The following is a 20,752-nucleotide window of genomic DNA, read 5'->3' on the forward strand; positions in this document are numbered from 1 at the left end:
TAACAATAAGCAGCTCTCACACGCTCAAAAAACAAAAAACTCCCTACCCCAAATGATCTACCAAAAAGTTAAATAATTTGAACATAAGAGAGACTCACATCTGATATAAAGGATCTGACTTTATAAAAAGTTGAGATTTTTTCAACCTTTCTTGTTTTCTATAACATATACAATAAAAGTCTGTCTTAAATCAAAAGTTTTCCTTTAAAGCCATGAAACTATTAGAATAAGTTTTTCTAAAGTCAAATTTGTATTATTTATTGAATGGTTTTAAAAATTTTGAAAACATATTAAAATTATTCGTTATTTTCTGTCAATTCAGCAAATTTTCCGTTAGTTTCAAAGATCAAGTTAAAGCATTCGCTGACAAATGGTTGAAAGCTTTCGTGCAACTTAGTCAGCAAAAGCTTTTCCCATAGAGATGGAACATTGCAGCGATAAGTTGTGGCTAGAGGAGAGGAACAGAAACGAGTGGAAGGGGAAATACAACAAAATGTTGTTGAAATGGCAACAACATTTAGCAATTTAATGGAAAAAATATCCAAAAACTTTTTAGCCATTAATGACAGTTATAATGCAATAACAAAATTGATTCAGAATGAGTTCTATTTCCACAATAAATATGGAATATTCCCAGCTTATTTATAAACAACAACAAATATTAAGCTAACAACAGCTGTTCTGAAAGAGAGCACAGAGAGAGAGAGAGAGAGAGAACAAAGGTTTGCTCCCACTCTCTCTCCCTCTCTGTTTTTCATTTACTCTCTTTACTCTGATCTTTTAGTGCTAAATTCCAGAGATGTTTTTTTGTTTTTAAGTTTTAATTTTTTATTTATATTGTTTTATGTGGTTTGTTCAATCGAACAGGTGGGCCAACTCTTTCATTAACTTCTTGGTCTCTCTGCCACTCTCTCTCTCTTTCTCTCATTCTTTCTTTCTCTTTTTCCCCCCTTTTCAACATTTTACTTAATTGGTAATAAAGAACTTGTTGAATAGTGAAAACCGAACCGCAAAATAAAATAAAATAATAAAAAAAAAACCGTAAACAAGCGAGAAATTTGCCAATTTGACACAAAATTTTATATGCCGGCTTACACAAGCTTGAACCTTTTTTTTTTTTTATTTTGGTTGTGTATTTGCAACAAACCATTTTAAAAGGGGCGCGACTGAAATAGGAGTCTTCAGAAAAAGAAATTATCCAAGTGCAGCAGCTCCTTACGAATTGCAGATACTCTTCTACTAAAGACTGCAAAGAACCCACAAGCCGATCAATTTTGACACATATTTATGCTTAAAATTCTAAATAGACATTAAATATATCGAAATATTATCGAAAAGTATAGATATAAAACGAGTTAAACTATATTAAAATGTAAAAAAAAAATAATAACACATCTTTATATTCCAAAACCTTGAAACTTTATAGAACAGATCCACACAATGAAGCCAATGAATCATCTCAATGGGCGAACAAACTCATGGCGTGAATACGAATCCAAAAGGTTTTGCAGTTTTTGGAACTTAGAAGTTCAAAAAATAAACTGTGTTGCCTGTTTTGGATAACAGATTTGGGATTTTAATTTATACAAATGTGTATTCTGGTCTTTGGGTTCGAAATCCGGCCTAATTTTCTAGCCCTGTTACTTAGTCTATAAACTTGTATGGCAAAGCTGTGAATAAAGCTGGAAATGGTAGTATTATGTTTATGTCGCCTATCAATGGTAATATTTTTAAATAATACCCAAGTTAATATAAGATAAACTCAAATCGGGTTGGTCGATAAGTCAAAATGACGTATTTGGTGATGATCATGAAAGCAGATGTTTAGGTTTAGAGTAAAGTTTCAAGCTCTATTTCTGCTTTGACAGATGTAAATATTTCTAAGAATTGAATTTGTTATACAATCATTTCATAGAAAACTTAAAAACACTTTCCGAATAAGTATAAACAGAGAGGGTATACCCTCTTTTATTCCGTATCCGTAAATACTGGGTAAACCAAAAAAAAAAACAGAATTCATGCGATATTTTTTTTGTTTATTTATTTTCATTGGGATTCTGTATGGCAGATTGTTTTATAATTTTCATTTTCAATTCGATTTCAATGCATATGAAATTTCTTTTACTAAAGAGCTCGAGAAATGCAGCTGAATAAAAATTTATTTAGATAAGCAACTAATAGGAAAATTCCATAGTCAAGCGACCCGAAACTAAAACCGAAACCGAAACGAACTGAGAGCCGAGAGCCACCAATTAACCTAAATTAGTTGCAAGTATTTTAGTTATTATTATTAGTTTAGTTGTATAATTCATACGAATTCTATCTACTATTTTTGTCAAATGATTTTAAATATTAAAAATTGTTAAACTGGGTTTATATTTTTTTGTTTTATTCATTTATTTATAATCTTATGCCAACCCCCGCAATAGTTTTTGTTTAGTTGCGGCGCAGTTGTTCGGCAAAAAACAAAATCGACAAAAATTACTTAAACAAAATACAACAACAATAATAAAACAATAAATTTGTATGGCCCAGCTATTTTGCACTGTTTGTTTTTGTTTGTTAAACATTATGACAAAAATTTATAAATAGTTCAAGGCAGAGAAGAGGGAAGGCAGAGGCAGCTGGAGGGGTGTGGGTGGTGTTAGTGGGGGGGTGGGGGTATCAGCGGGAAGGTTGGCAACAAATAAGCCAGACACAGGCGATCGCTTTGTCTCTGTCTTTGTTGACGGTATCAATCGGCTATTGAAATATCGGTGGGTATGGGGGGGTATGCGGGGGAAAAGGAAGAGGTTGGAGCTACAATTTTACCATTAATATGCACTATATAATAATGCAGTAGAAATTTACATACATGCATATCTTATCAGAAGAAAAGTCTTTGTTCTATACCCTGGAATAAACTAATCGGATTTGGAAATATTGTAACCAGATTTTAATGAAATTATATACATACATTTGTTTATAAAAGGGTTTAGAACTGGCAAATTTTGAGAATAAAATTTTAGAAAATATTTAAAACATGAATATAAATCCAATTAGAGTTTGAAAATTGTTGAGAAAAGTTTTCAATAATATCTCAAAGGGAATATGCAAATGTGAGCAAAAGAATCCATATAAACAGCAACGAACCCTATATCCATATGGTCAAGCTTGCCTTATCGATATCGAATATACATAGACTTTATTTTCAAGGGTATTATAAACTAAATAAATAACAAGGGCTTTAAAGTCGAACTTATGTATGGAGGAGCCTTCATTGATTATTCAATGCAAGCACAATGGCATGAAATAGAGAAATAGAGAGAGAGAGGGAATCATAAAGAGAAGGAGACACATATTGAGAGAGAGCGAAAGAGTTCCTCGATTTCCAATCTCTTGCTGTTGATTGTGCAATCAGTAAAAAAAAAAAAAAAAAAAAGAAAACCAAACAGAAACAAGAAAAAAAAAAACAGAAACGTGGGCGTCAATAAATTAATTAAGGAAATCACATAAGATTGTAAACAATAATTGCATATTAAATAAACTTACATTTTGATGATCCAATATATGTATGAATATCCAATAGTGTGCTAATTATTCCAATTCGATTCGATGAAGAACACTTTTCACTTTTGCAATCTGACCTATCCAATTGGATAAAAGGGTAATCAATTACTGTTATCTATTTTTGCTGATGATCACTTGAGATGCACTGAGGCAATCCCAATAAGGAAGTACTTCCAATCCAATTGGTTACAATTTGAACTGTAGCGGGAGGTAGTCTCTCATGTGAGATTCTTAATAGCTTTTGTTGTTGCCGGCTTTTGAAGAAGAAAGTTTTGCTTTTCTTTGTGATATGTATGTATATTCTCTGCTTTTTCTTTTGTCACTTGATGTTGTTGTTATTTATTATGATTACTTTTTCTCTTTCTCACTTAGTTTTCGTATTTCTTTTTTTGTAACAGGAAACACAAAATTAAGGCAAAAATGCAGGCAAAGTCGACAGCGGCAGCACCGTCTGCGTCATCACTGAATTGGCCTGCACTTTGTCACTTCTTCGTCTGTGTTGTTGTTTCTGCTGTTCATGCCTTTTGTTCTTTTGTTAAATTATTTCTTTTTGGGTTTCTTTTTCATCCGCGTGTTGTTGTTTTCACTTGATTTTTCTATGAGGCATTAAAAATTAAAATGTTATTTAGGTAGGCGCAGGCACAGACAGGCAGACTGACAGTGAGAGCATGAGGCAAAGAGAGCAACAAGTTGTTATGCCGTGAGAGACATGGACATGGAGAGCGTGCCTGATCAAACAAGTGTATTAGCTCTCTGCCGTGGGAGAGTGGAACAGTTCTCTCTCTCTCGCACGCAACGTGTATTGTTGTTATCACCTGAAGGTAATATAGTGAAACCTTGACCAGGAGGCAAATAATATTTTGAATTTATATTGAGTACACTTAAGCCAAGCAAATGCTAATAACAGTTTACTGTTATATTAAATTCACTTCAAACAAGCAAAGTCATATCACACTTAACTAGGTTTCACTGTAAGCACTTCACTCATGCTCCCCAACTATAGCGCTCTCTGTTTCTCTCTCTCTCTCTCTCTCTGGCGCTCAAGCTCTCTGCATAGTTGGAGCTCTGCTGTTATTGCTCCTGCTCTTCTTCTTCTGCTTGTTTTTGTTGCTGCCAGCGTAGCGTAGTTAACTTTAACGGGCAACAACAACAAACACACGATATTGTTGCTAAAAATAGATGCGCGGCGGCGGCAAGACACCAGAAAAAAAAATAAAAGAAAAAAATTGAAGCGAAGGCGGCAACGCGCACAAATTGGAAAAAAATTGTGTGTGGCAAACTTAACAAAACCCACAGAGAGGGCTGCGCGAGAGAGATAGCGTATGGTGAGGGAGGTGGGAGGTGTAACTGCCAGAGAGAGCGAGAATATTAAAATATTATATGAACAAAAACAACAACAATTTCTATCAGCAAATGAAGGAAATGCGTCGCAAAAGTGCATTGAGAGCGTGCAAACTAGAGAGAGTGAGAGTGAGTAAGTGAGCAAAGCAAAGCGAGGCTGCAATTGAAGCTTTGATTGATGCGGAGTTTTGCGGATTATAAGAAAAAACAGCAAACAAACAACGAAAAAAAAAAAAAAAAGTATGCCAAATGTAGGGGTGAAGTGGGCCGGGGAAATAGAATAAATTGATGGCTATATTTAACATTGGTTTAGTAGCCACTGCAAGGCAACATTGTCATTTAGATACCCTGTACTGAGAAGGGGCATGTTGAATACTTCAAAACAAGTTTGTAAAAGGTAATGGGAGTCATTCCACGATAAGTATATTAATTTTTAAACTCAGCAAATGTTGATGCTCCAATTCAACTAAACATCACTGGTTATAGGGTGCTCGGCAGTCGACTCCTTGCTTCTTCACGTGAAGAACTTTTCGAAATTCAAATGCCAAATCGAAGTGGATATGCAAGGGGTCTGAAGTAGAAGTGATAGATCAAATTGCAGTTTCAATGATTCGATTTGATTTTGATTTACATAGAAACATTTAACAAAACGCTGCACATATGGAATCTAATGCTTGTTTGTTGTTGCCACTATTAAAAATTGAGGCTAGATCGTACGACTAAAATAACAACAACTACACAACAGCAGCAGCAACTTAGTAGAAGAGCACACAAACACACACGCGCGATCGTACACGTATTAATACCCCAACAATAACACACACACACACGCACCCGTGAATTTACGAAAACAACCGCTCGCACGATGTGAACGCCAAGAGAGCGAAATTTAAAATTTCGCGGCCACCAGAACCACATCGAACCACCCGAACAATGTTAAGTTAGCGCAAACCGAGTCTGCTAATAACAGACAACAGTTCAAATCTGAGTCTGTTCAGCAACATTGACAGGTGAGCTTATGGGATTATGTGTGGGAGTTTTACATGTCCGTCAACTGTTAAGTTGGAGTTAGCGACGGTCCTCTGTTAACCATCTTAACTTTTTTGCCTTTTTATTTTTTCAATTTTTCTGCTAATTATTAACTTTTTTGAAATGCACTAAATTATTAAGAACAGAGGAAATTTTTGTTTTAATTTAGTTTTTGGGGTTTTTGAGCATTCTATGTATTGTCAATTACTCCACGAAAAAGTCCTTTTTTCATTTTCGTATAGCTGCAATGTTCTGCAATCTTCAATGAAGATTGAATGCCAGATTTTCTCCCTAAATTTTTATCTTATTTCCCCCATTAAGTTTGGTTAAATCTTCTCACACACAAATATACATCTTTAATTTGATGCATTATACAAATATGTCATTAAACGAATTTCTGATGCAGTGGTACTCAAAAACAATTTTCTCAAAAAGTGGTAAATTGAAAATAACCAAAAAACTGTTTTAGCAATACCCCATATATTCATTTCCCCTTATTTGGGACATTCATAGCATGTAAGGGTGACCTGGTAGATAGAACGAGATGCAACATAAATGGGGGCGGGATTAAATAAAAAAAAAAAACAAAATATTCCAACAAAATGGAAGCAAAGGGAAATTTTTTCAAAATATTCGAATGGGAAATTATATGGTGCTTCTTATTTGAAGATCTCAATTACTCTTACATTAATATATGAGTGACTAGATTTTTTTACTTTAACTTCAGTTGAATATTCGATATCACATAAATTAGTATTGTAAAGCCGAATAAATTTATATAAAAACATTTAAATATGTATATTTTAGATTTTAATATATACATACATACAATCGAATTGCAATCGTTGCCAATAATTTTTCAGATATTTCAGAACATTTTAACATACAATTCTCTGCATGTTTATTTCCCAACATTTTCTACTCAGCACTGAAACAAGACACAATATTTTTCTCCTCGCCAAAGACACTGAAAACCAGAAAAAAAAAAAATGAAAAGGCGTTCCAAGGAGAACCAACCAATACCCACACTCTCTGGATCTGCTGCTGCCGACGTCAACGACGATGTTGGCGTCGCTGTTCTTGGTTGTCAAAGCTAAAAAAGGAGAGAGAAGAAAGGTGACTGCGGCTGGCTGAGGCATTGGGCGATGGTATGTTTGTGTTGCAAGGGAGGGGGCGTGGGCAAAGAACAAAAAGTGAGGCGGCAGCAAAAGTTGATTAGATGGATTTCGTTTGGTTTTTGTGTTTTTAATCACACACCAATTTCATTTATTAAATCTTCGCATCAGCATTTCATTTTTCGTATTTTCTCTCTCTCTCTCTTGTGCTGCTTGTTCTGTTGCTGGCTGCTTTCCCATCCCCCCTCTCTCTCTTTATCACTCTGGCCGCCTGCTGAGGCTTTCGTGCTTTTTGTTGGTATTTTTGTGATGTCTACCGACGGCATTTTTGCCGTTAGTGTCTCTGTTTGTGTTTGTGTTTGTCTCTTTGTGTCTGTGTGTATGTATGTATGTGAGTTGGCTTTTGTTTCTGTATTCCTTTGCACTCACTCATTGTCACGAGCAATTTGAGCTCTCACCTCATCCTCGTATCCCCCATGCCCATCCCCTTCCCCCACTTACCCTTCCACACTTCTCCTTTATGTTGCCATCTCGCTCAGGCTTTTTCTGTGTGCTTGTCCAATTGAAACTTTTTACAAAATGAAATTGTTTTCGTATTAACAATTTCATTAAAATTAAATTACTTTTATTATTACCAGAGAATGATGGCAAAGCTTTTGCTTTTTCAGTTACCATCTCTAACCCCTCTATCTCTCTGTCACGATGATCCCTCTGCTCCACCCTCTCTCTCTCTCTCTCTGTCTCTTTTATCCCCTTGTCTATCTATGGCACAGCTTGGCGTCTGTTTTCCTCAACTGTCAAACAAATTAATTGCGCTTTTAATTGATTTTGTTGTGGGTGAGAAAGAGATGGTTGACTGCAGATAGTCTCCTAAGGGAGGAGGCAGAGAGCCACGATAGAGATTGAGCTTAATTGAAGACAAAGAAACGATCTCTTCGCAAATTTGAAAAGACAACTCATTAAATCAATTAATTGATATCTTAGAGATTTGTAAAAAAATAGCTATGTTTGTATTAATTGTCGAAATGAAAAAAGAAACTCAAAATGATTTCCAAACATATCATTTTCTAAAATAGACTACATTTTATGCATAATATTTATATATAAGGCGGTAAAATAGGGAAAATAATAACTTCTTTCTTGCCTTTAAAACTAAATCAGTTTGTTTTTATGAGTAATATAAACTATTTTTACTAAACACAATTATAAAACACCTTTAATTCGGACTAAACAAATATAACAGCGTTTCTACTGAATTGCCCAAAAAAGTATGCTATGATTTGTGTTCGTTAAGATGTGATGGGATGGTCATGGAATGTCATTCTTAGACATGACTCAGAGAGGCCTAAACAAAGTTAATAAATTAATAAATAAACGGCTTGTTAGTCGCTAATCTAGCTAAAAGTTTCTATTTAATTTTCCTCTACAATTTTAACAATTTTGTTATTAATCTGTATAGAGGAACATTTTCGCCTTATGTGCACTCCACAAAGTATGCTACATTTAAGTTACATTAAAATAGCACATTAAAACAACTTTTTTGTAGATTTGTTTTTATACTTTCTTTGATTGATTTTCATAAAAGTAACATTGGTTTTCGAGTCAAGCATGGAAAAAGAGTTTCAGATTGATAGGGAAAGGCGAAGACTGACAGGAAGAGCAAATAAGCATTTGCAACTTGTTTTTGCCACACTCTTTGGCCTTCTACAATTATTAAGCGCTAAAATTTGAAAGACGTTGTGAGGGTGATGGCTAGATAGATAGAAATACGAAATAAACAGAGAATAAGAGAGTGTAATAAGAGGAGTGTATAGGAAATGGCGGAATGAAAAGGAGATGAGACACATTTCCACTACCACTTTACTAAGGATCCTGGGTGAAATTTATGTAATTTATATGGGCACTTGACTGTCTAAATTGCCTGCGGAGGCCCCCTCTGAGACCCCGCGCACAGCTACATTTCCCCGCATTGGTCTTCCTTCTCCTTCTACTTTGCCACTTTTTATATCATCTACTTAGCCTTAATGGCAAATAATTAATTTCCAGCTTCCGCGTTTCGTGTCGTTACGCCTCTCCGTTCCTTTCCGTTTACTCCTACTTCCCTTCCTCCCTACAACAACGACCATTTTCAATTTACAAATTGCTTATTTTTCGACTTGGACCTGGCCGAGAGAGAGAAAGAAAGAAACAGAGAGAACGAGATAGCGCTAGCAAGAGGAACAGCAGTAGCATCCAGGCCCAGTTAATGCATTTTACGTGCGGCCAGTCAGCAAGAATGGCGTAGAGAATGGGCCCCGGCAAAGGCTACGGCAATTACGGTTATAAATTTTCCAAGCCACCCCCCTTCTCCTCCACCCATCTACATCCCCATCTCACAAATGGCATAGCCTGTTCGAAATGAATAGCCTGCTAAAAGGGGGGTTGAAGTGACGGGCAGTGGTGGAGGGAGGGGAAGCGGGAGCTCTGTTCCGCCATTGAAATTTTATTAACTTCTTTTTAGAGGAGCAAACTTTGCTACCAAATTGCATTGCGGTTCACTTTTATTGAGCCCGTGCCCGAGCCTAGGACCCATTTAGAGTCCTTTCGCTCAGTTTCAGTTATTTATGAGGCGACATTTCAACTGGAATTGCTTGCCCCCACTGCCGCACTGCCAAATCCCCTCCTTCCAACCCTCGAATAGGCATATATACAAAATTTATTGATGCCATCAAAAAAAGAAAACACACACACAAAATTGTTTATATTTATTCGTTTTGAGTTAGAGGCCGCCACGCCTACCTTCAGTCCATTTGTAGGTCTTCCCCGCCCTATATTTTTTCGCTTCTCTTTTTTTTTTTATGGCTGACGCATAATTTTGTTGAGAGCTTCAGCTCACTTAAGGCTAAAATGCCTAATAAAATAAATGGCTAAACAGAATTAGAATAAAATGCCTAAAAGGATAAGAGCAACCAGTAAGTAAAGGGTAAACAGGACACCCCTCTGTATAGGCCATTTTGTGGATCAAGAAACGACAGCCAAATGTAGGTAATAAAAATTTTGATCAAACTAAATTTTACAAACTTGTTCAGCTAAGCAAAACCGATTTGTTTATCAATATGTATAAGTTGTTCTCTTTGCAAAAGCAATTTCAAGTATTTCTTTAAATTTGTTAATTATATTTTACGAAATCAATGAATTCTTTAGTTACCAAGAGTTTCTTTGTCTTCTCTCTATTAGTTTTTGGCAAGAAGACTTCTTACCCAATCATGATTTTCATGTGATTTAGTGTGGAAAGCAAATGAATTGCCCTTCTGTTAAGATTTCAACAAAGTTTTAAGAAAAGATTCAAAATATTTTTTTAAAATTGCTTCGTTTTAATACTAAAATCGTTAAAACAAAATTATAAATATTTGCTAAAAAGTTTGTTAAATTTTGTCTTACAAACTATTTTCTAAAGAAATTTTAACAAGATTTTAGTTTATTGAGAAAATTGTTTTGTTTTTTGTCATAAAAATTTAAATAATTATAATATTTGAAGAGAAAATCGTTATAAGACATCGAAATTTGAACATAAAATTTCGGTTTTGGGCTAGAAAATGTCTCTCATTCCCTCGAAGGGCAAGGATCCTCCACTGCTTCTACATGGTGTCCTTGCAGTTCAGAGTATAAATTAAATAACAATCCTATACAAACTAATTTGATAATATTTTGACAATAAAAACTTACTATATTCACTTTAAAAACTAATTAAATGCCTAGTAAATTATTTTAAGCAATCTTTTAACAATAATCATTAAGAAATCACTTAGATTATAGTTCTTAAATTAAATTCCAATGCGATTTTGGAAAAAAAAACATAAAGTCATAAACAAAATTAACACAAAAAGAAAAAAAAAAACTCAAAAATACAAAGGAAGAAACTTCAAAATAAGGAAGAAAACAAATTGTATAAGAGAAATCTGTCGAAAATTATTGTTGTTTGTGTTGTCGCTGGCGCTTTTCACCTGCTGCTTGGAAAATTGCCTTGGCGCCTCGAAAAGGAAAATGCTGAAACCTCCAACCACATTTATTATTAAGCAAGTAATTCCACTAAAATCAACAAAAAGGAGCAAAACAATTTTTCGGAAACGAAAACCAAAGTCAAACCAAATACAATATGAAATAAAACAATAGAGAGACAAGACGGAGCAGGGAGGTAGCAGGAGCTGGTTGGGAGGTAGGGAGTTACATAGAGATAGATGAGAATAAAGGGAAAATGAAATGAAATACTAATAGAACTAAAACACAAACTAATGGCCAAGAGGCGAACCAACTTACAATAGACGCAAAAGTCATAAATCAGGGCGCCAATTTGGTAGAATGACAGGACTGCTGCTGCTGCTGCTGAAGCTGCTACTCCTGGCTACCCCCAGGAGTCCTGGCGCGCTTGCAATGGTGTGTGGGGGCGGGGGAAGGAACGAAACGAAACGAACGAACAAACAAGCGAACGAGCGAAAGAACGAAACGAAACGGAAATGGAGCTCAAGGAGCAAATTCATTTCGTAATTGTGGCCAACGACCCAAACGTGAGAAGAAGCAAGTGAGAGAGAGAGAGAGAGAGATAGAGCACAAAAGAATAGAACGAGAAAGAGAGAGAGGGAGTAAACGAGAGGATAACAATGATAATAAATTAGCTGAAATTCACTTAAAATTTGTTTCGCCCACCCACACACACACACACACACACACACTCAAAGACTTTGTCTCCCTCATGCTCTGCTCTCTCTTTCTCTCTCTCTCTGTTGCTCTTGTTATCTGAGCCAAGAGCTGAGCTGAAAATTAATAAAAATAAATTGAGTTGTCAAAAATGATATGCGAAATAAATTCCAACGGTGAGTAATCGCAGCTAACCAAAAGGACCACCTAAGTGGGCGAGCGAGCGAGCGAGAGAGATGGAATGTAATAACAATGGGCGAAAGCTCTGGCAAACTTCTGCCGTCTCCTCACCACCCCCTCTCACTAGTCATTGCTCACCATCTACCAGGCCATTTACTCCCTCGTCTCCCTTCCCTTGTTACTCTCCTCTCTCACTCTTGCTACCACTTAACGATGAAAATCCAATTTAAGGCTCTCACCCTCTCTCACTCTGGCTCGCTCACTCCTGCCACTCAAACAGGCACTCTCTCTCTCGCTCCTGCTCGCTCACTCTCTCTCTCTCTCTCTCTCTCTTTCACTCATTCAGTTGTTCTCTCTCCCTCTTGGTAATAAAATAAAGTGGAGGTAGAAATTTAGAAGGCTAAAAGTTCTTCCCCTCGTCCCACTGCCGCCACCATCATCGCCTCTTACATGCTAGGAAAATTCAATTTTTCACAATGAAAATGCGCGAAGAAAATTGAGAAAATTGTCTTACAAGAGCAGCAACAATTCAAGCGTGCACGTGTGCGAGCGAGAGAGTCATCTGTTGAATGAGATGGCAATAGAATCTCTACTTTTGTTTGGCCAACTCTGCGCAGGCGCTTAAATTCCTTGCAGAAAAATAAAGGGAAATCTCTGGCAAAGGCGGCGCTTAGGGGCTCTACTCACACTCATTCTCTTGCGCACACACACACTCACGCCCATCCCCCGTTGCGGCCATCTTTGCCTTTGCATTCAAACGGTGATTCTCGGCCGCAGTCGCAGTCTCCGTTGCCGTCGCTGCCAACGCAGATCTAATTTGTACTCCGGCAGCAGCATCGACGTCGCCTTTGCGACCAGCGAGTGTTAGATCATTCGCCATCTGACGTTAAACGCGTTCGGTTCACAAATCCCTGAATCAATCAAAAAAACAACCCACAAAAATAAAAGCTCAGTCTATTATCCATCCATGCCATTTGGAAAGATTTCGTTGTTGATAATTACGTAAAACCAAAATATTTGCAAGTGATATCCCTTGAAGCGTCGGTAAAGTGAGTGCAAAGAAAACTTTTGCTTGGATCCTTTCGAGTTCACCCTTTTTTAGTGCTCAATTAAGTCCCTGATTGACTGTGACGTCAAGTTTTGTTCAAGGCACCTGTCTTACAGCAACAAGAATAACTTTCAAAAACTGAAAACTTTTCGTAAAACACTTGGCAAAGTTTTCCACATTGAAACGCCTTGTTAGATACCCAACCGACACTCATATCAGTTAGCCACGTGTGTGTAAAAGTTTTCAAAAAAAAAAAAACCAAAAAGCAAACCAAAAAAGAAAAACGAAACCAAACCAAGCAGAAAACAAACAAAAGGATAGTTTTCTTTTGACACGTTCGTAGAATTACTGCCAAAATTTTCACGGACGGCAATAAGGTGAGTTTAAGGATAAGAAAAACCATGAAAATTGCCCAAAAATAATTGGATATCGGAGTAGAAAGAGAAACTAATGTGGCAAGGGACCAATGTCGCTAATCGAACTCCATCAAAAACTGTTTAAGAAAATATTGTTAAAATATACATTTTGAACGAACTGTTTTTCGCGATGTAGTACCAACTTAAACAACTATTTGTTTATTTATTTAGTTTAATTTTGATTATCACTTATCAAACTACTGTCCATTCCTCGAGACGACAGTTTTGAAACAGCTTTTCCAACAGTTGGAATACTAGAATCAAAACATAATGCCAAATTAGAATTACAATGTGGAAACTTCAATTTGTTATTAGATAATTATTCAGCATTTTCCTTTTCGAAGCGCCAAGGCAATTTTCCAACACAAATAACAATAATTTTCGACAGATTTCTCTTGAAGCTATAAGAAATTTGTTATGGGGTTGTAAAAACTAAGCTCTAACATGAAAAATATATTCAAAGTTATTAAATATGAAATGATTCTGTTACTTCTACACATGACAACATACTTTATAATGTTGCGAGGAATCAGGATCTCAGAAATAAGTTAATAATTTTGTCATTGTTTAATTCAAGAAATACTAACGTCTTTCATTGAACAGTTATTCCATTTGATACCTAATAATGAGATTAAATATCAGTAGAGACTACAAAACTAAATTTGAAGATATATGAAAATGTTGAATGTCTCTAGATGAGGCCTTATAAACTCTACACATTTAGCTACTGTTTCATTTTTAAAGACTATTTTCAAAGTTAAAAATTGATAGACACTTTTGTCACTCTCATTAATTAGACAGTTATTACTGGCAAGGATAATTTTAGATAACATTTTTACATTCGAGCAAACTGCTCTAATGGGGTTCTAAGGAAAAATGAGGAATATAGAAATCAAGATGACTTTCTAGTTAGGGTCTTTATATTTACATATATTTAATGGTTATTCTATTGTAGTTTCGATTTTGAAATACCGTTAATCTATGTATAGTCTTTACCGCTGTTAAGTAGATTAGGATTTCTCTTTCAATAACTTTTATTCAGTGTTTGTAGATTTCGACATTCACCTGATTGGAAATTAAGAAATTGCTTATATATCAGATAGACTCCTTATAAAGATAGAAGATCTTTCCATTCTTTATGCAAAAACTATAAAAAACATAATTCATTCAAGTATAATTGGGATGAGGAAAGGATCACAATATAATGATGGGTCTAATGCTTTAAATTTGTTAGCCAAATTCAGGAAAACTAGATATTTGATCTGTTATAATCAACTTAACCTAAGGAGAGAATAAAGTCTTATAGGAACTAGAAATAGGTGTAATGATATCAATAGTTAGTACCGTGTTATGTTAGGGATAAGTAAATAAAGGACTATGCATATTTGTAGATCCTTTCTCATCTTTATCTTCTCAGACTCTCAGACTTAAATTTTGATTGAAAGAAAATGTTCATTAGATACATTCGAACATTCTATTATCCCAAAAAGGATATAAAAACTTCTAACCTCTTTCTTCTATGGAATCTAATTCCTTTTCATCAGATCTATGTATATCTCAGAAAATCTTTTTGACACATCAAAAAAAAAACTCAAATGCAAAAACCTCAAACGCAAACCTAAAAAAAAGCCGAGGAAAGAGTTTATAATTTATTTAGCAGCATTTTAATTTGAATTAAAAATTTCATAATGAACTCAAAAGGGGGGGCGAATGAAGTTGTAGGTCTGTGAGTGTGTGTGAAGGGGGGGAGAGACTGTAAGGGGGTGGGCACAATGTGTGATAAAAATCACGAAACACAAACCTCAAGTGTGTGTTGAAGAAGTGAGTACGAAAAAAGTTTCTCAAGTGTTTGTTCTGATGCCTTTCCTGTGAGAAATCGCACAAAGAATTATTTCCTTAACCCAGAGACACTTCAAAAGGAGGGGCAATGTGGCGGTTGGAAGAGGAAACGAAAAAAAAAAAATGAAAGGTTCCAAGGATTCAAGGAGTTGTCCTTGCTTAATTGAGAACAGACCAAAAGTTGATCATTCTGCAAATGCAGTTTGAATAATTGATGGATAATTAAAAAAGAGTGCTGAATGAATGCGGTTACCCCCCTCCCCACCATTCCGCTTTCCTTCAACGTTGCTCCCAGTCAGACAAGGACAAAAATCAATGGCCAATAATTTGCCAAAGCGAAAACCAAAACCAACAGAAAAGAGAGGAAAAAGCAAAAGAAGTGGGAGGGGGGAGATAAAAAAACAGCAACGAAGTTTCAAATTAAATTGATCAACCGCAAATTAATTGGCAGCCATGCAAACGTTCAACATTGGACGCTCCACTGGATGTGACCCCCCCGAACCACCTTTATTCTTCCATTCATCCCAGTTTATTGGAGCTACATCCAATTGGAGTCGAATTGGAGTTTCGCCATTCAACTCAATTAGGGGGCATCACAGTGGATGAGGCGGAGGAGAGGCGACACAGCAGCCAGAGATGAAGAAGGAGGAGCTAAAAGCTGAAATACAATTTGGCGTATTTAAATTTAGCAAATAGAATTATCGTTTTTCATATACACACACGGCTACTGTGTGGGGTGGTGGTGGGGGGAGGTAGGTAGTGGGGGGGTGGGGGGGAGTATAGGTTAGGTTAGTTGCCATGTTTATTGATTGCTTGATTGAATTGACTATTGAATATTGATATTTATTTTCGAAAAGCGAATCAAGTTGGCCTAATTGATGGAAATTGAGAAATTGCTTAGATGAGGATGAATGAATTGAAATCGATGGCAAAGATATTAGATAATGTTCAATGCCGATTTTTGTATGAACATGATGAAATGAAAAGATGTAATTCAAAGTGAAAAAGAATCTTTGGAATATTATTAATTAGAATGTTCATTAGTTTAAGAACCCTATATGGATTTAAATGAAAACACATATTAGAATTGTTCATCGTTTCTAAAGATCTGAATATAAACTAAAATCTTATAACTTGATTTCGGGCCTTATGAATTTCAGGCCGATTGAATTTGATAACTTTTAGATAAACAACTTATCAAATTCAAAAATTCAAAAACTATAGATCACATAACTGAAGTTCAAATATATATATCTCTCAAAAGACTAAGCCACGTTTAAGATTTGTCTTAATGTAACAACGAAATGCCTTGATATTAAAACTGATCCAATTTCAATCCTTGATTGACTTTTAGCTTGATCAAAATAGATTATAATTCGCTCTTAGGAAAAAATTAAGTAAATCGCATTCAACTTTTTTAAAGATATAACATAGAATAAGTATTAAGGCCAACAATGGAAAGGTTTAAAGATTTGAAAGCTTAGTTCTTAATTTTTCATCTTCCCATCTTCTTTGTTCTTACCAAATAAAATCATTTATAATGTCTTAATTCACACACTCTTTCTTTCGATTTGAAACACCCAAGAGATGATATATTATATAGTATTATATAAAGTTAAATATTTACATGATATTCACAAAATCGAATCAATTAATTTCATGTTCAAATTATATTCACCCTTCTCGAAAATTTGTCATGTTTTTTGTAAATTATTTAATCGGCCTCACATTAAGGCCAAAGAAAGAACAAAACCTCGTTCCCCTCCTGCCATATCTTACCCCCAACCAAGCCCCTTCTTCTTCTTCTGTTTGGTTTTTTTGTTCTCCCTCATCTATGCATAAAACAATTTGTTTTAATTAAACAGAAAATTCAATCAAAATATTTATTATAATAAAGACGAAACGAAAAATCATGCAACAGCTCAAAAAAACAAAAACCAAAAAAACTGCAGGGAGAGATCAGTTACCCCTTCCCACAATATTCTCCCCTTCAAATGCGGGCGGTCTCTTCCCCCACCCACCAAGAGACATTTAAATATATATAGAACTGAAGGGTGACACTTGGACACGGATCGAGTTGAATAAGCACAAAAAGAGAACGAATCAGCGGGTGCATAATTCAATTTACAGCTGATTTTTTGCAATGTAGGTAGATTTTGGTTTGCCTCCTACAACAGGAGACAGACTGGAGAGAGGTGGGTCAAGGAGGTGTGAGGGTGAGGGACTGAGGATGGCTGGTATCATTTTGAGTTGAGTTGTGTTGAGTCTAGGCGCGAGCCAATTGACACAATCAAATTCGAACCTCGCAAATTCGCTTAATGCGCCGCGAGACAAAACACAAAAAAATGAAAACCAGAAGAGAACGAACCAAAAACCGCAAAACTGCAATCAACACTGTGATACCTTGAATGTACAGTGAAAATTGGCTAAATGTGAAAGTTTTTCTAACTTTCTAACTGAAAAAAACCCTGTCTAGAGGACTATTTTACATATAAGGAAAAATCAAATTGAAGGATAAATTCTAACTTTCAATTTCTCAAGAAAATGTTTGCAAGTCTTCAAAATTCAATTTGTCTATAAAGCTCTTAACTTATCTAGCTAAGTTCTCAATAGACTAAAGACTACAGTTATCAAAGAGTTTTCAATATATTAAGATAAGTTTCCTTCCTCAAAAAAACCATAACTTAGCTCTTAGATTAGTAAATTAAACTTTTGTTTAAGAAAAAGACTCTGTTTAACAATAATTCGTAAAGAAAATTCCTTGAATCTTTTCGGCTACAAAGTTAAAGAGTAAAACTTCCACAAAATACCACCTTATCAATATAATATGCTACTCGGACATATACCACCAACCATTTGTTGGCATTCTATCAAGTCTTCACTGTCCATGAGCAACCTACTCATCTAGTCGTCTAGAAATCAGTTGCATTTGCAATTCTGGCATAAAACCTGCGTCAGTTTACATAGTTTGATTATTCTAAAAACGGATGCACGTTGCTACAGTGATAACCTCATCAACTGAGTATCCATATGCACTTTCCCTACCTCTCACCCCCTCCTTACACCATACACTAGCAAATTGTCTCTCCACTTGCAGTAGTATCACATCACCTCAGTTGAAAATTATAGCGGGTTTTAGTTTTTGCCACAAAAACAAAGAGCAGAAGCAAAAAAAAAGTAAAGCAAAATGTTGGTTTTTTTGTATGTGTGTGTGGGTGTGTGTGTGTGTGTGTGGGTGGGCGGGCAGACAATTTTGCAAATGCGTTTAAGTGGCTCTAATGCCAGCGGGATGGGGGGGCAGGCATAGAAGAGGAGCGGCATCTGAATAGGCAGGGAGCGCACGTGGATAGATACATACATAGGAATAGACATAGGCATGGTCATATGGGAAATGAACTGAATGGACGACTGGCAGTGTCTGCTCGGTCTGGCTAGTCTTTGAAGCTCAAAACCGGCGAATTATGTCAGTTGAGTGTCTCGTTTAGTCGCGATTTTGGCGAGTTGGCGAGATTCAGCCAGACCGATAAGTCTATTAGGTTCGTGAGGGGATCTTCTAATGACGTTATACGTCGTTTGACCTTGGCAATTACAGGATGATTAGAGAACTACAATGCAAAATGTGGGTTAAGTGTGGGTGGTATCAACTGAATTGAGAACATGTGGTTAAGTGAAGAACAAAGGTCACTTAAATAATAAAAACCAGGTGAATCCTTTATGTAGGATAACTTTGATACTTTGTCTCTTAATCTGACTAAAGAAGTATTGAGGAAGATTCTAAAGCTTTATTCTATTTTCATTCTAAATTATTCTCAATGTGTGTAGAACTAATTCTCATTGCTACCTTAGATATTTTCTCTAGTTTAGTCTCTAATTAGTCTAAACAATGCAGTTTCCATTTTGTAATCTTATCTCTGACATTTGATAACTGTTTCATTATTCTACCTAAATTTCTGAATGGCGGTTTCTAATCTTATCTTAATGACACAAATTTAAGTTGTTTGATGTTGATTTTTATGAATTTGACTTAATAATTAGATATAATAATAGTTCCCAATACAAAGAGAGATAAAAACTCATAAAATTCAATTTTTGGAATAGTTTGGAATAGTTTTAAAAAGTAGCCGATATTATCAAATTTATTATAAATCTAATTTCTTGGAATCTTTCTGACTACATTAAGTAGAAAAGGGCGGGTGGAGGAAATATGGAAAATTAAGTCAAAATTAATTAAAACGCATCAAAATGTAATACAATTTGCAACAGGCGACTTCACATTATGCAACAGCTGCTGCTATATAAAAACTCATATAAATATAAATTAATAATGTCAAACAACAACAAAAACAACAACGAAGCGAGCAATTGCATTAATTGAACAAACAACAAAGTGGGAAATGCGAATGCATCTCTCTTTCTCTCAATCTGTCTGTCTCTGGACTATGCTGATTCTCATATAGCACATATATATACATATATGTATGTATATATGTATGCAGATGTATATGAATATGCATGAGGAACTGCTGCCACGATGCCAATGCCAATGCACTTTTCCAAACAAAATGCATTTTGCAGACAGCGAAAATGAAAATAATGGAGAAAAAAAGGCAAACAAATTATCAACTGTCGCTTGATTAATTTGAATTAACCAAATTAAAAATGAAAACACAAGTCAATCAGCCAGAGCAACACCCAGCAGAATGAAGGATAATGTGGGGATCGGGAGATAGGGGTCATGGTATATAGAAGAGCAAAAGAGAAAGAAGAAACACTGCTGAAAAGAAAGCATGACGGAAAGATGGAAATGACAGAAAGTTACTCTGATGGTGTTTGAAGTTGTTTTGCACACTGTCATACAAACTGTTATACAAACTTTAACTACTACGAAACAATGCAAGAATCGTTGTTTCTAACTGTTATGAAAATTGAAAGACTTTTATACGAGCAAACTGTTATACACACGCATTTTAATAGACTAAGTCTTAAAACCTCTGTTAAAGGAACTGTTTAAAAGACTATTATACAGACCTACAAGTTTTAAGTATCTACTGTTATACAAACGAGTCACATACAACTTGTCTTGAGATAATTAGTTTCGTTTCGTTTTTACTGCAATTCTATCTAATAACTTCTGTGAGGCCGTGTTTTATATATGTAGTTCTTTCAGATCAATATAAGAGCTATACTCATTCACTAACTTGATAAGTTTAAAACCGAGTTATACCAATCTTTAAAGTGATCCATACACCTCTATGTCAGTAAAACTGTTAGTGCTCCTTGAAGTCCTGATAACGTGACAGTTTTTACATAAACCTCACTAGTTTCTTCTCATGGAGTTTAAAATGTTTCTTCTCAGGAAACATTTTACAGAACAAAATTCACCATAATTCTCCAAAGTTTAAGTATAGACTACTATTTGTTGAGATATTTAACTGTTATTCTCTTATTCTCTTAATTTATCCCTTAGTTATTTGCCATTCTACTGCTAAATAACATCCGAAATTAACCAAACCTTTAAAGATGGAATCAAAATTGCCTACTTTTAGGAGGCGTTTGGCTAA

At 35.4% G+C, this 20,752-nt stretch overlaps 2 protein-coding genes across 2 annotated transcripts in view; one reads left to right on the forward strand and one right to left on the reverse strand.

Annotated features, from left to right (window-relative positions):
• The window catches only part of for (cGMP-dependent protein kinase for), a 41,950-nt gene extending 36,149 nt beyond the window's left edge, over positions 1-5,801 (reverse strand). The window contains exons 1-2 of the mRNA XM_068295565.1: positions 5,725-5,801; positions 3,532-4,145 (exon numbers count right to left, since the gene is read on the reverse strand). The gene's annotated coding sequence lies outside the window, so the exon portion shown is untranslated. The remainder of the gene's footprint in view (positions 1-3,531; positions 4,146-5,724) is intronic.
• A 6,884-nt stretch (positions 5,802-12,685) lies between these two features.
• Positions 12,686-20,752, forward strand: part of Drgx (Dorsal root ganglia homeobox) — a 45,440-nt gene continuing 37,373 nt past the window's right edge. Inside the window, exon 1 of the mRNA XM_068294820.1 lies at positions 12,686-13,313. The gene's annotated coding sequence lies outside the window, so the exon portion shown is untranslated. The remainder of the gene's footprint in view (positions 13,314-20,752) is intronic.

The sequence above is a fragment of the Drosophila tropicalis genome, unplaced genomic scaffold (genome assembly GCF_018151085.1).
Source record: "Drosophila tropicalis isolate 14030-0801.00 unplaced genomic scaffold, ASM1815108v1 contig_845, whole genome shotgun sequence".
NCBI lineage: Eukaryota > Metazoa > Arthropoda > Insecta > Diptera > Drosophilidae > Drosophila > Drosophila tropicalis.